We start from the raw sequence: 15,412 nt of genomic DNA on the forward strand, positions 1-15,412 counted from the left end.
CATGAAGACACCACCAGTTAGGCCAGCATTTATTGCCCATCCCTAATTGCCAGAGGGCAGTTAAGAGTCAACTAAATTGCTGTGGATCTGGAGTCACATGTAGGCTGACCAGGTAAGGATGGTAGCTTCCTTCCATAAAGGCCATTATTGAACTAGATGAGCTTTTCTAACAATTAGCAATGGATTCATGGTCAGTCTTAGATTCTTAATTCCCGATATTTTTATTGAATTTCAATTCAAAGCCGTGGCAGGATTTGAACCCATGACCCCAGACCATTATCTGCCTCTCTGGGTTAAAACTCCAGTAATAATACCACTGGGGCATTGCCTCCCTTTACAACATATTAGTTCACCTTTCTAGCATGAATCTCACTTTGTATTAAAGGAAAGCTGACAATTTCTTGTCCTTGACAATGATGTAACTTGTCCGTGAAGGCTCAGTATCAGCAACATCCGGCCAATCTGTATAAATCTGTTGAATACACTTCAATTGATTCTCCTCCTCATTAAAACTGCTGATTGATCCTCACTCCTTCCAGGAGTAGATTTCACTCTGGACTAAAATAAATAACACATATGACAAAGGAGATGAAGTTGGCAATTAGGCTCCAGGAGATTGGTCTACCATTCGATAAAATGATGGCTGATCTGTTAGTATTAAACATTCAATGACCTCACTTTCACCGCTTTCTGAGGCAGAGAGCTTCAAATTCACACAATTCTCAAAGGGAAATAGTTATCTTGATCTTGAAAGAGCAATTCTAATTTTAAAACAGTGCCCTGTCGTTCTAGACTGACCCACAAGATCCTTTCCAATTCCACTTTGTGAAAACAGTACAGGATCTTAATCACTTCGTTCAAGTCTAACCATATTTTTTTCTAAACTGCAGTGGAAATAAATCCAACCCATCTTTATAAGATAATCTACTCGGTCCTGATGAAACCTCTTGCCCAAACCATCGATTCTGCTGCTCCTCAGATGCTGCCTGACTTGCTGTGCCACACTCTGTCTCCCCATGCATCAATTCAGTAACTCTCTGGTGAACTGCTTCCAGTGCATTTACATCCTTTATTAAATAAAGTGACCAAAGCAGATCTTATTTGAGGTGTGGTCTCACCAATACCCTTTTTAACTGAGTATAAAATCCTTACTTTTATGTTCAAGATTTCTCATAATAAAGCTTAGCATTCCATTAGCCTTTTAAATGGCATGCTGTTCTGCATTTAACTATTTGTGACTCATGCACTAGAACATCTAGTTCCTGTTGAAGCTCAGAATTCCCTAGATATACTCTGTTTAAGTAATACTTTGTTTTCATTACTCCTATTAAAGCGAACAAGTTCAATTTTTTTCTGCATTATATTCCATCTGCCAGATTTTCTCCCACTCACTCTACTTATCTGTATCCATTTGCACCCTTATGTCCTCTTCACAACTTTTCTACTTTTTGTGCCATCTGCAAACTTGGCTACCATGCCTTTGCTTCCCTCATACAGGTTATTGATGTAAAGTGTAAAAGGTTGAGGATCCCGCATAAACTAATAGCAGACTTTGCTTGTCACATTCTGTAAATCAAACTAGGACCCATTTATGACATTCTCTGTTTTCTGCTAACCAGCCAATCTTCTATCTATGGTATCCCCCTGCACCATGAGCATTTATTTTCAGCAATAATCTTTGATGTGGCAATTTATTAAATACCTTCTGGAAATCCAAGTATGTATGTATCACATAACTTGATTCCCAATTCATATTTGGTAGTACCGTCTTCCTCAATCTGCATTACAAGGATGTTATCTAACGTAAACCCAACAATTAAAAAAAACTGTGCCCATCTGATATCTCTTTTGCTTTTCATACACCCTTAATGCAGTCCTGTAGCACAGCAAATGCTACATCCAGAGCTCCCAGTTGTGGCTTTGTTGAGGGAACCAAACATTCAAACAGTGGCTCGAGCAGATTTTGCCAGTTCCAAAGCCAAGCATATATTGAGAATAATTTCAGCATTCTTACTGAATGACCTAGATCCATTAACTCATTAAAATTGATCCAGCGTGTTGGCACATTATTAAACAAATAGAAGTTTAATCTGTTGCATCATCAACTGGACAGCTCATCTCCATCAGATAATTAGCTTAACAGTGAGAAGCAAATAAGTTTACTTCTTACAATGTTTGTAAAGATTACTAAAAATTGACTGTGCAAAAATAGTTCACCAATTACAGCTTTTTATACTGTTGTTCTTATGATCTCTTGAACAGACTGTTTCCCATGATCTCTTTCACAGTTCCACACATAGATAAGTGTAAGGTGTCACAGTCACTCAGCACGATGATAAAAAAATAACTGCAATGTTTGCTGAATTTTTTTATTTGTGCTTGTACGTTTTGTGGCAACAGCGTTTAGGAGGAAGTCAGGCACTTTCTGCTACATTGCTAATGCACATAGGGGTGCAGCCATTTTTAATCATGTTCTTTTCTTTATTTGCGAGATCTGCTTACAGCTGGACAGTGGGGATTCTTGTTAAAATGTCAATATCGTGATCAGATGATACCATCCAGGTCCTGATATCATTTTTACTCAAAAGCATGGAAGATTCACTTAGTTCAGGACGTGCTTGGTGAGTTTGGTGTGTAAGAACCAAACTGAGACTATTTAAAAAGGGACAGTGTGCTGCATCTTAATGGATCAGAGGTTCTTGTTTTTGTCTAGTTTACTGGGAGAGTTTCCAGCTTCCAGATGGCTCCTTTCACATTTTTTTCTTGGCCTCGTCACTATCAGAAAGCTTTAGCTGCTTATTATGTGTGTAATTATTGCTACTTCATTCTGGATGGAGGAGCACTTGAAGGAGAGTAACAGCAGCAACAGCAAACACAACTCGTAACAGCAGGGGCTCTTAGAAAACAGAAGGTGACCGGAGCGGCTTGATGGAGACCATACCCATCATACAAGATGTACAGGTCAAAGGTCAATTTCTTGGACATATCTGAGAAGCATTGCAGATGGAGACAATATTTCTGTAGGCTGGGCTTACTTAGAACTCTGTAACCTTCCAGTAACAGAACCTTCTGCTTGCTGAGTCAAAGGTGCATGCTTTTGACAGTGGCTCTCATAGCCATCAGAAGCCCTAACGTCTTCCCCACTGACTCAGTTCAGACTGCAATAGTGGACATCAACTGTTGTCCTTAGTAGTTATCCTGCTTGTTCACCAAGATAGAACTGTCTGTCACTTTGCAAAATGGTTTCAGCAATCAACGAGGCAGAGATTGGGGATTTGTAAAGCATTGACTGTGCATATGTTGTTGTCAGAGCACTACAATACAAGTCACTGTGAAAAAAAATTTAACAAAAAGATAAGCTGCTGGAAAAGCTCAGCAGGTCTGGTAGCATCCGTGAAGAAAAATTAGAGTTAATGTTTTGGGTCCAGTCTGAGCTTTTCTAATAACTTCTGTTTTTGTTTCTGATCTACAGCAATCACAGTTCTTCTGGTTTTTACAATAGAAAGTTTATCCCTCCAATAATGTCTAGCTAATGTTTGATCACAGGAATAACTCGATGCAGGCTTGGACAAGCTACTTAGGGACCTGACATCGTATGCTTTCATCCCAGACAAAAAGGAGCTCCCGTAAGCTGACTTTACAAACAAATTTCCGCATGACCCTGCATTAACCAAGTGGTGCAAGTGCATCATTAAAACTGTGAAAGCAAAAGGCAGTAGAGCTGGAAATTCAAAATAAAACAGAAGGCAGTGGAGAAACTCAGAATATCTGATAACAATTGTGAAGCGAGTAACCAAGTTCATGTTTTGAGTCCAATATGAAATCTGAAGAGTCACATTGGTCTCAATATTGATTTTGTTTTTCTCTCTCTATAGATGCTGCCGGACCAGCTGAGCTTCTCCAAACTTTCCTGTTTACCGTCAAAATCATTATTAAACAGAGATTGGGATACTGGAAGCGTAAGCTCAGGTATGTCCCCAAGCTTGCCCCTGATATCTCCTGAATAATTGTTTCATGATGCACATTGGGCTGTAGGGAAGTCGGTATTTTGAGAAGACAGAGCTGCAATCACATTCGCTCACAGAGGCCAAACAAAAGGTCAGAACGAAGCAGAACAAAGTGGGGGTGGCACGGTGGCTCAGTGGTTAGCACTGCTGCCTCACAGCACCAGCATCCCAGGTTCGATTCCAGCCTCGGGTGACTCTCTGTGTGGAGTTTGCACATTCTCCCTGTGTCTGTGTGCATTTCCTCCGGGTGCTCCGGTTTCCTCCCACAGTCCAAAGATGTGCAGGTCAGATGAATTGGTCATGCTAAAATGCCCGTAGTGTTAGGTGCATTAGTCAGAGGGAAATGGGTCTGGGTGAGTTACTCTTCGGAGGGTCGGTGTGGACTGGTTGGGCCGAAGGGCCTGTTTCCACACTGTAGGGAATCTAATCGAATCAATAGAAAATTGGTGGTCATTTTTTGATGCAAGTGATCTGAGGGAGCAGTTTATTGCTTATAGATTCCCCTGATTCCACCTACTTTCCCTACCTTGAGAACTGAAACAGAGTTCTTCTGGTTAAGAAACTTTATTATCTCCTTTACCACTCCTTTCATCCTTCAGGGAGGAATATTAAAACCTATCAGAAAACTTGAATATCAATGGCAGACAATAACAATTCAGTATCACAAGTTTCTGACACGCCACATAGAAACTGTTGTAAATCACTGAGACTCTAAGACCTTAAGATGCGGAACAGAATAGGCCATTCAGCCCATCAAATCTGTTCCACCATTCAATCATTTACAAATCCATTTTCCTGCCTTCCCATTATAACCCTTGATCCTCATACCAATCAAAAACCTATCTATCTATCTCTGTGTTAAAGACACTCAGTGGCTTGGCCTCCACAGCCTTCTGGGCAATGTGTTTCACAGATTCATTGCCCTCTGGCTGAAGAAATTCCTTCTCATCTCAATTCTGAAGGGTCGGCTGTTCACTCCGAGCTTATTCCCCCAGGACCCAGTCTCTCCTACTGCTGGAAACATCTTCTCCACGCCCACTCTATCCTGGCATCTGTAAGTTTCAATCAGATCACCCCACGTCCCTCTGAACTCAGACCCAGAGTCATCAACTGCTCCTTGTTTGACTCATCCCTCATCACTGACCTAATTCTTGTAAACTTCCTATCGATTCCCTCCGAGGACACCACATCTTTCCTTAAATAAGGGGGCCAAAACTGCTCACAATATTCCAAATGTGATCTGAATGGAGCCTTATACAACTTCAGCAGTACGTTTCTGTTCTTGTATTCTAACCCTCTTGAAATGAATGTTAACATTGCATTTGCCTTCCTAACCGCAATTGAACCTGCATGTTAACCCTTAAAAGAATCCTGAACCAGGACTTCAAAGTCTACTTGTATTTTAGATTACTGAAGCTTTTCCCTCTTTAGAAAGTAGTCTATGCCTCTATTCTTCCAACCAAATTGCATAACCTCACACTTTCCTACATTCTATTCCATCTACCCTAACTTGGTCCATTCTTCCAGCCTATCCAAGTCCTTTTGCAGCCTTCCCGCTATGTCAACACTACCTGCCCCTTCACCTATCTTTGTGTCATCTTCAGATTTAGCAACTATGCCTCTGAATCTATATCACTTGCTGCTATTGATTTAATTTCATTTCTTACTGAGAAGGCTATCCTACTCCCTCTGCCCCACCTGCCTGTCATAGAGCCATAGAGATGTACAGCATGGAAACAAACCCTTCGGTCCAACCCGTCCATCCTATCTACCTGCGACTCCACTTTCAAGGAGCTATGAACCTGCACTCCAAGGTCTCTTTGTTCAGCAACACTCCCTCGGAACTTACCATTAAGAGTTATATGCTGTCCTTTTGATAGAACACATATCTTTAGATATTTATTTCCCACCCCAACCCCCTTGCAGCCTCATGTCTGTGATACCCACTACAGCAATCTGCCAATTTCAGTCTGCACTCCAAGCTCACTTATCTGGCTTTGTATACTGCACGCCTTTAAGTACAACACCCTCAGTCCTGTATTGGCTGCCCCATTTCTCACAGTTGTCCCCTTATCTACTTATATACTCACTCACTCCATCCACAGCCTTAGTTATGCGAAAGGCCTGACCCACTGAAACTGCTCCATCCTTTTCCAGTCCTGGTGCCATTGTCCCATAAATTCCAAACCATCTCTCCCACACAAATCTTTGAAGCATCTCCTTTATCTTGTTTGATGCTGTACCAATTAGGTTCAGGTAGTAATGTAGAAACTTCTTGGCTCTGCGTTTTAATTTAGTCTCTAGCTGTTCATAATCCTGCAGCTGAACCTCTTTCCTCTTTTTCCCTACATGGACCAAGACAACTGGGTCTTTCCCCACCTACTCCAAGTTGCCCTGCAGCCCAGATGAGATAACCTGAACTCGGGCACCAGGCAACACAGCGTTTGGAACTTTCAATCATAACCACAGAGAACAGTGTCTATTCCCCTCACTATATCAACCCTAATTACAATGACATCTCTCTTCATGAATGGCTCCTTGTGTCACGATGCTCACGGTCAGTTTGTTCATATTCCCTACAACCCCCACTCTTAGACACACACAAAGCAAGAATCTCAAAGCTGTTAGGGCTGAGGCTCCTTCAGTACTACCTCCTGGATCCCTCTACCTGCCTCACTCAGTCACAATTTTCCTGTGCATTACCACTGACCAAATTCAAGTGTTAATCTACTGTCTCCTTGCCTCAACTCTCTTCATTGGTCCATTTCATTTTCAATTAAACAGGTAGATTAACAATTCATAAAATGTCACATTTGTAACAATATGCCCTCAATATGATTACCATCAATCCAGAGTATCAACCTCGGTCTCATGAGGAGTTGAGAGAGGCTGTCAAGAGTAGTATCATGCATCACTAAGAATGAAGAATGCATGCGAAACAGCAGGCACAGAATGGTTTAGGCAGAATAAAGCAATTTCATAACCAACGGATTAGATAAAACATGTATAGTCCTCTTGTTTAGCTGTGAATACTGTCAAACAATTAACCAGCCTAAGAAGTACCTGAGTACAAAAGGCAAGACTGAATCATTTATAATTATATTGAGCTGGTCGTGTTGAGCAAATGTTCCATCACAGCCACCTCCTGGGGTTTCTGTCCTCATTGACACCAAAGTTTAACTCATTCAGTTCAATTGTAGGAGGTCCTCAGAGTAGTGTCCTAGGTCCAATCAACTTCATAGAATCCCTACAGTGTGGAAGCAGGCCATTCAGCCCATTGAGTCCACAAAGACCCTTTGAAGAGCATCCCACCCAGACCCAGCCCATCCTTATAAACCTGCATTCCCCATGGCTAATTCACCTAACCTGTACATGTTTGGACTGTGAGAGGAAACCAGAGCACCCAGAGGAAACCCAAACAGATACAGGGAAAATATACAAACTCCATAAAGACAGTTACCTGAGGCTGGAATCGAACCCTAGTCCCTTGTGCAGTGCTAACCACTGAGCCAACATGCTGCCCTCAGTTTTTTTTTATCAATGATTTCATATTATAATCACAAGATCAGGAAGTGGGATGTTAACCGATGATTACATTGTATTCATTTCCATTCTTAAGTTTTCAATAAACAAAGTGCCTGAATACAGCAAGAACTGGATGACAATTACGTTTTGGCAATAATTAACATCTGGCTTTCACTGAAAACAAAATATTAGGAGATAGAGTGTAGACAATATTGGATGAAATTATAGAGATGATGAAAATGGAGGCAAATGTGTTTAATGTGAATTTTGAAGTTGTACAAATGGCAACATGAGAAGAGAATCATGTTGGTCATGCAGAGTGAAAGAAGGGTTGAGAATGATAAAAGACATTGCAACATACCCTTGTGATTATATTGTAGAAGATGTCTTTTGGAATTTAACTGGTGACAGTGCATAAATTGGGCGAATGTCTTGATGATACCCAAAATTAATATGGGAGTCTTAGCTTGAAATTGCAACAACGAATTTTGGGAAAAAAATAAGCAACAGAGAAAAGGCAAGTGAACACAAGTTGTCAAAACAAGTCCCTGTATGGTCAGGACAAGAGATACAAGTACAGACGATCCTGGAGGTAGTAGTAGTATAACATTTAGCAGTCTAGGGATCATCATAAAATGGACTGGAATAATCATTAACAATACAATGGATAAAGTAACGTACAGTTGGAGCAAGACTTCCTGACTTTTACAAGACTTCTCTACCTTTATACTGCATTCCCTTTGAAACAAATGCCTCCATTTTGTTTGCCTTCCTAGTTACTTGCTGTATCTGCATGCTAACATCTTGTGATTCATGTGTGAGGACACTCAGATCCCGCTGCACTGTTCAACTTTGTAGTCTCTCTTTATAAAGTCATAAGAGAGAAGAAAAAGACCCTTCAGCCCACCGAGTCTGTGCCAGTCAAAAATAACTGCCAAATTATTCTCATCCCATTTCACAGCACTTGTCCCATATCCTTGTATGGCTTGGCATCACAAGAATACATCTAAATACTTCTAGAAAGTTATGCCTCTCCCATGCTTACAGGCACTTAGTTGCAGATTCCCACCACCCTCTGGGAGAAAAATAAATTCCTTCTACATCCTTTAAACCACCTAACCCTTGCCTCAAGTGTATGCTCCCAGCCATTGACCCTTTCACTAAGGGGAAAGGTTCCTTCCTGTCTACGCCCCTCATAATTTTATACATCTCTATCAAGTCCCCTCCAGACCACCCTTTCCTGATTGACTTGACCAATCAATGTGAAGGTTAAAACCATCCATGACTTTTGCATACTTATTTTGAAAGCCTCCATTTGTGCTCAGTTCATCTTCTGCAGAAGAACCCTGAAAAATACACCAACCAGTGATCAATGTCATTTACTGATTCATACCTCCACTCAAATTGATTCAACGTCATAATCTCCTGAACTGAAGTACACAATTATACTGATGTATCATTTATTAACAGGAGCTTGTACTTTCAAATAAACCTGTTGGACCTTAACCTGATGTCGTGCCATTTTAAAATTTATTAAGAGCTAACTTGCTGCAATGACAAATAGTCTTGAATATTTTAGGACCCCATCTATAACTCTAGGACGAGAGCGGTACAATGTAACTCTCTAGTCCCACTACTCCACAAATCACATGACTAAAGTAAATATTTTGTCCTATTACTGATAAAGAAGCCAAGCTATATACATTGTCCAGTTTGGAATAAAAAGATACATCACTCATTCTCCTTTACTAGAGTATAAAAGTTTTGATACATCAGAAAGCTGTAACAAAAATGTATCTTTCTGGAAATTCCCTGAGGAATAAACACTTCTGGCCAACAATTATTAATTCTTGAAGGCAAAAGGTATAGATGTGGAATGTTCAGATCATTGCCGGTCTGTCTGTTCTTGAAATGTGGACAAGGTCACTAGATATGTACTGTTGTCTCTGAAATCTTTGTCACAAGGGTGTTTGGGGAATATGAAGGCAATAAACTCCTGCGGTGATTGGAATGAGGGCCAGGTGGATCTCATTGACTATGTGATCCCTGATTGGCCCAGGTTAACAATCCTAATCAAGGAGCCCTGGCTGCAGGCATAAACAGGAGGTTCAGAAAACCTCTTCATTCTAGGACTGCCTCTGAACCGGCTGGTCAGAGCCTAAACTGTGCATGAGTAAATACACACACACACACACACACACACACACACACACACACACACACACACACACACACACACACACACACACACACACACACACACACACACACACACACACACACGTACACGTCTCTGTGTATTTATTTCAACTCCCTTAAAGGATTTCATGGAACAGATCGATTGCTATATTGGGTGTCACACTGGAAGCACAACAGTTTTTGTTTCCCTCAGAAACCCAAAAGAGCTGAGCTTAGAAGCTGCTTTGTATGAGTAGGCCGGACACCAGCTCTGACTGCGTTGAAAAGAGGTCAAACAAAAATTAACTCACTGTCAGTCAGAGCCTTAGTCAGGTGACATCCATCAAGCAGGTCTGGCAATTAGCTGATACCATGCAATTTCCTCAAAATACCTTGCTAAAAGAAATTCTAGTGACCTTTACATGAAACCCAGGTCTGCAGAATTTGGAATAAATCAATTTTTCCACCATCCTTCAAGTTCTCAAGAAAATATTGACTAAATAACACTATGACTCCAAAATGGGTATCATACGCATTTCTATTCATCCAACTTGTCATGACTGATATGAGCCTCCAGATCAAGAGCCATTAAACTTCTGCTTTTTACCATTTAATTATCTTACCAACAAAGCAAACGTTATTTGCTGGTGCAGCTTGTGTTTGTTTGCTCTGTCCCTTCCTAGAAACGAGATTCTCAAACATAATATTAATAAGAAGGTATAATCCAAGGTTTGACAATATGATAGAAAAAAAAATCAGCAGAAAGTGTACACTCTTTCTTTGCCTAGAAATTAGAGGCTCAAGTATATTATTAATCAGAAAAGTTAGAATGCAAGATTTTACAATATAACGGAAAAAAGTCAGCAGGGTGAGTACAGCAGGAGTGTATAGAAGTGCTGTTGAGAGGGGTGGAATGATAAAGGACTGTACTCAGCATTACTGATTTTATAAGGGCACTGAACCCTTTTCAAGAGTGAACTTAGAAATGACAGATTATTCCGGCAGTACTGACATTTCCAACGGCTTTCTTTTTCTGGTAGCCTCATTTTTGCTTTTGTGACTGCTAATAAACAGCTTCTCCTTCCTTCCCCTCAGCTGTTTCACTAAAACCTTCATCAGTGTATCTGAAAATCAGAGTCAGATCTTTGGTTTGCCTGTCTTTCGTCAATCTTGTGCAACATTTTTCCAACAAAAAAAAATCAATGCAAAGAAAACAACTTTCAACGCTGGCCCTTTTTAATTAGGCATTGTGATTTTTGCCTCTTGTGGGCAGGCTATCTGAATCACAACACAGTTAGGAGGGCAACATGTCAATCACATTGAAATATGGCCCAGGAGTTAAAATAACCAAAGCTTAATGGGACCAGGCTTAACCTCAGCCTGATTCACACTCTGTGTTTGAATTAAGGCTGTCGTCTATTATTAGACACAATTCAGTCTGAATAATTTAACACTTGTCATACTGCTATTAATTTCTTACAAGTTCAAATTTCAGAAGGATAGATGTTCTGGAAGCTTCTGAATATATGTGTGGTGTTGCAGCATGTTAACACTAAGAATGTGAATCACAGTTCCTTCACAGCCATGCGGAAGCAATTATATTCTCCGAATTCTCTGGTACAGGAGGAAATTAATGATTTCAAATTAGCAGTATTTAATGGGAAATGTCCAATCCATGCAATGATCTAAAATAGTATTTTTGGGTTGAATGTTATTGAGCATCCTATTATCCAAACTGCTGACTAAAACTTGGGCAGACAGCTCACTCACCAAAAAGAAAATGGCTTCCTTGCAGCAATGTTAAACTGGAAGCAGAGGTAATATCAGAAGTTGATACATTACAGAGCTTCTAGCCAACCTGATAGCTGGTAGCACTTTAATCCCATCGGTGCCAAGTAGTGGGCACCATTGCGACTGCAGGCAGTGTCCAAAACAATGGGAGGGTCTCGAGTTGGACCTTAGGGGTAAGTATGGGGAATTTATCCTGGCTGGATAACCTCTGATAAGGGCGATGAGAAGGTTGTAGAAGGTGAGGGGAGGAGATGAATTTCGGACATCCGTAGAGGTGGATAGTTAAAGTGCTGTGGGTGGAGGCTGCAGTAGATGAGGAATGTGATGTGCATACAGAATTATGGTGCCTCTGATAGGCACAAGAACACTTAAAGGAGATCTAGCCTGTCGAGTCCAACATCAGCCTGCACAGTGAAATCTGCCATGTTCCCCAACTGGCATGGTCTTCCCCTTGCTAAGTGTAATATAATGGCAGAGGCTGAGTGACACACTCAAGTGGCTATTAAATGTCCACCTTTGGGCTTCAGTAGGTCCCAGGTCAGAAGGGCTGCTATCAAACCTACCTTACCCATGGTAAAATGGAGGACAGGTCTGAGTGAGTGGGAAGCCAGTGGGAAGGCAGTGGGGTATATTTTAGCATCATTTCAGCACCATTTGTGCAGTAGCCACCCTCTGGTCTGTTGTGATGCAGCTGGTATAGTTGACTGTTGCAGTTAGAAAGCATCATGGCTGTTGCTCATAAGAGATTTTGATCTTTTGACCATCATGACAATGCTGCCACTTTAAAAAAGTTATACTTTGTCCTTCATTTTTTTTTTGAAGAGAGGTTGGTGAGAAACTACTCAGCTATGTCTCTGGGACAATTCCTTTGCATAACTCTGCACCTTCACAAAAGAAATTGAGGAGAAAAAAATTGGATAAATAGCAGAAAGGAAATTAAATCAGATCAACAGACTAATCTCTCTAATCATAACACAAACAGGAGTTTGTTTTTTTTCCCACAATTTCGCTTTCAGCTCACTGTCAGTTTTAAAATATATTTGAGAGAGGGCGAGGGGAAAATAAGCTCAAAGGACAAATCCGCTCCCTTCATTTTCGATCTATATCTGTGATATAGAATTTTATTTCCAAGACTAATATATAACAGATATGAAAATGATGCAAATCATGCCCAAATCTATGGATATTTCATGGGCACTGCATATGATCAATTTAGGTGAAAGTGAGCAGTGCAGATCCTGGAGATCAGAATTGGGTATGTGGTGCTGGAAAAGCACAGCAGGGCAGGCAGCATCCGAGGAGCAGGAAAATCGACGTTTCAGGCAAAAGCCCTTCATCAGGAATGAGGTTGGGAGCCTGTGGGGGTGGAGAGATAAATGGGAGGGGGGTGGGGTGAGGGAGAAGTAGCTGAGAGTGCAATAGATGGATGGAAGTGGGGGTAAAGGTGATAGGTCAGACAGGAGGGTGGAGTGGGAAGGATGATGGAGAGGTGGGATAGGTCATGAGGGCGGTGCTGAGCTGGAAGGTTGGAACTGGGATAACGTGGGGGAAAGGGAAATGAGGAAACTGGTGAAATTCACATTGATGCCATTGTGTTGGAGGGTCCCGAGGTGGAAGACGAGGTGTTTTTCCTTCAGGCTTTGCGTGGTAAGGGAGTGGCAATGGAGGAGGCCCAGGACCTGCATGTCCTTGGCGGAGTGAGAGGGGGAGTTGAAAAGTTCGGCCATGGGACAGTGGGGTTGGTTGGTGCGGGAGTCCCAGAGATGTTCTGTGAAGTGCTCTGCGAGTAGGTGTCCCGTCTCCCCATGGTAGAGGAAACTGCATCAGGAGCAAAGGATACAGTAAATAACATGTGAGGAAATGCAGGTGAAACCTCCATCGAAGGCCCCAAAGTAGCCTTCCACATCCATCAAACATTAACCTGCCCCCCAAGACTCGCAGCCTCATTCCTGACGAAGGGTCTTTGTCCGAAATATTGATTTTTTTTCCTGCACCTCAGATGCTTCCTGACCTGCTGTGCTTTTCCAGCACCACACTCTTGACATATGATCAATTTAGCCAAGCTGTGAGGGAGCTTCGGGGTGAAATTCAGATACATTATTGGATGTACAAATAAAAATTCAGTTTTTTTTCTCAGTAATACTTTGCTTGCCTGTTAAGCTGAGCTGTACACTTTGTAAAATCCCAGTGGCAGCAGGAAATTAGCCATTTAAAGGCCTCAATTGACCAACAAGCAGGGAAGCTAGCTGATTTGTGTCCCATCCTGGATACAATAGAACATGTAGAAGTAGACAATAGACACAGGGCACAGACATCCAGCCCATCAATTGCCATTTCACCTCAGAGCATAAAATTCCAACCTATACAGTGCTGACATTGTTATAACTTTTTATTTTAATTTTTTTACTGGATTTCATGCTACTCACTTATGAAGAAGAATTGGGTGACACATTGGTTCATTGGTTAGCTCTGCTGCCTCACAGTGCCAAGGACCTGGATTTGATTCTAGTCTCTGGTGACTGTGTGGAGTTTGCACATTCTCCCAGTGTTTGGGTGGGTTTCTTCCCACAATCCAAAGATGTGCAGGTTAGGTGAATTGGCCATGCTAAATTGCCCATAGTGTTCAGGGATGTGTAGGTTAGCTGCATTAGTTAGGCGTAAATGTAGAGTAATAGGGTAGGGGAATAGGTCTGGGTGGGTTACTCTTCAGAAGGTTGATGTGGGCTTATTGGGCAAAATGGTCTGTTTCTACACTTTTGGGATTCTATGAATTATTTAAGAAAATTAAAAAAAAAATTATTACAGTTATTAAACAAAAAGTTTTGAGTAGCAAGCTACCCAAGGTCAAATCTGCCTTGTTTCTCTTCCAAAAAAAATTTGCTTAGCAACTCTTCCATTTCGAAATACTGAGGTAAGTGGCTGTGCCTGACAAGGAAAAGCATTTACTAAAACAGAACCTGCTGGGAAAACTCAGCAGGTCTTGCAGCATCTGTGGAAAGAGCAGAGTTAACATTTCAGGTTCAGCGATCCTTCTTCAAAATTGTGGTAATGCTGCTTTCTCTCCGCAGATGCTGCCAGACCTGCTGAGTTTTGCCAGCAGTTCCTGTTTTTGTTTCTTTTTCTCAGTATCCACAGTTGTTTGATTTTTGAAAGATTTAGTCTGTCCTTTTCTTCACTATGCTTCTCTTGTATAATAGCGTGGTCAATCTGAAAGTGTTATCAATCCATTTTGTTCTTTATAACTTCTCATTGGGAAGTAATATCTTTAATATTCACATCTGAATTGGTATCTGTGACTGCCACATCTCGTGACAGATTCTTTTCGTTACTGTTGTTTTGAGGCTCTCTCACTTCCTTCAGTGTGTACTTTGGCTGGACAAGTGACAGCTCTTGATTGTTTGAAAACAACAGGAAACTAGTTGTACGAAGGTGGTGGTGAGGGGAGTTGAGAGGGAAGAGCTCCAAGCCCAAGCACCATGCTTGCTCATCGTGTTAGATAAGAGGAGGAGGGGGAGCTGGAGTTGGGAAGGGACATGAAGCTGTAACAGTCCATCATGCTCAATGTTTCCGATAGCACTTGATGCCACGTGTTCTGTCACAGCCAACCCCATGATTTGGGGAACCATCTGTTCAGTCATTAGCTGCAGGCAGCATCCTTGTCCACCACCAGTTGTGGGTCACCATGTCCTGTGAGAGAGGGAAAATATTCCAGAATTTTACATAGTTGTGTTGCATTCTATTTGGATAACATGCCTGCCACAGTTGCAGTAGAACTTCGATTATCCAAACGAGATGGGCGGGGAGTATTTTGTTTGAATAACTGATCATTCGGATAACCGATCTGATCATTAACAAGTGGAAATTGGAGCTGCCGGTTATCGAACATTTCTCGGCTATCCGACAGTGCACGC

At 41.5% G+C, this 15,412-nt stretch overlaps 1 long non-coding RNA gene across 1 annotated transcript in view; it reads left to right on the top strand.

Moving 5' to 3' along the window:
• LOC148149707 (uncharacterized) overlaps positions 1–15,412 on the top strand; it is a 340,804-nt gene that overhangs the window by 308,514 nt on the left and 16,878 nt on the right. Inside the window, exon 2 of the long non-coding RNA XR_015757325.1 lies at positions 3,876–3,969. This is a non-coding gene — a long non-coding RNA (uncharacterized LOC148149707). The remainder of the gene's footprint in view (positions 1–3,875; positions 3,970–15,412) is intronic.

The sequence above is a fragment of the Chiloscyllium plagiosum genome, unplaced genomic scaffold (assembly GCF_037043375.1).
Source record: "Chiloscyllium plagiosum isolate Xiang-an unplaced genomic scaffold, Cpla_swu_hap1 HiC_scaffold_6, whole genome shotgun sequence".
Classification (NCBI taxonomy): domain Eukaryota; kingdom Metazoa; phylum Chordata; class Chondrichthyes; order Orectolobiformes; family Hemiscylliidae; genus Chiloscyllium; species Chiloscyllium plagiosum.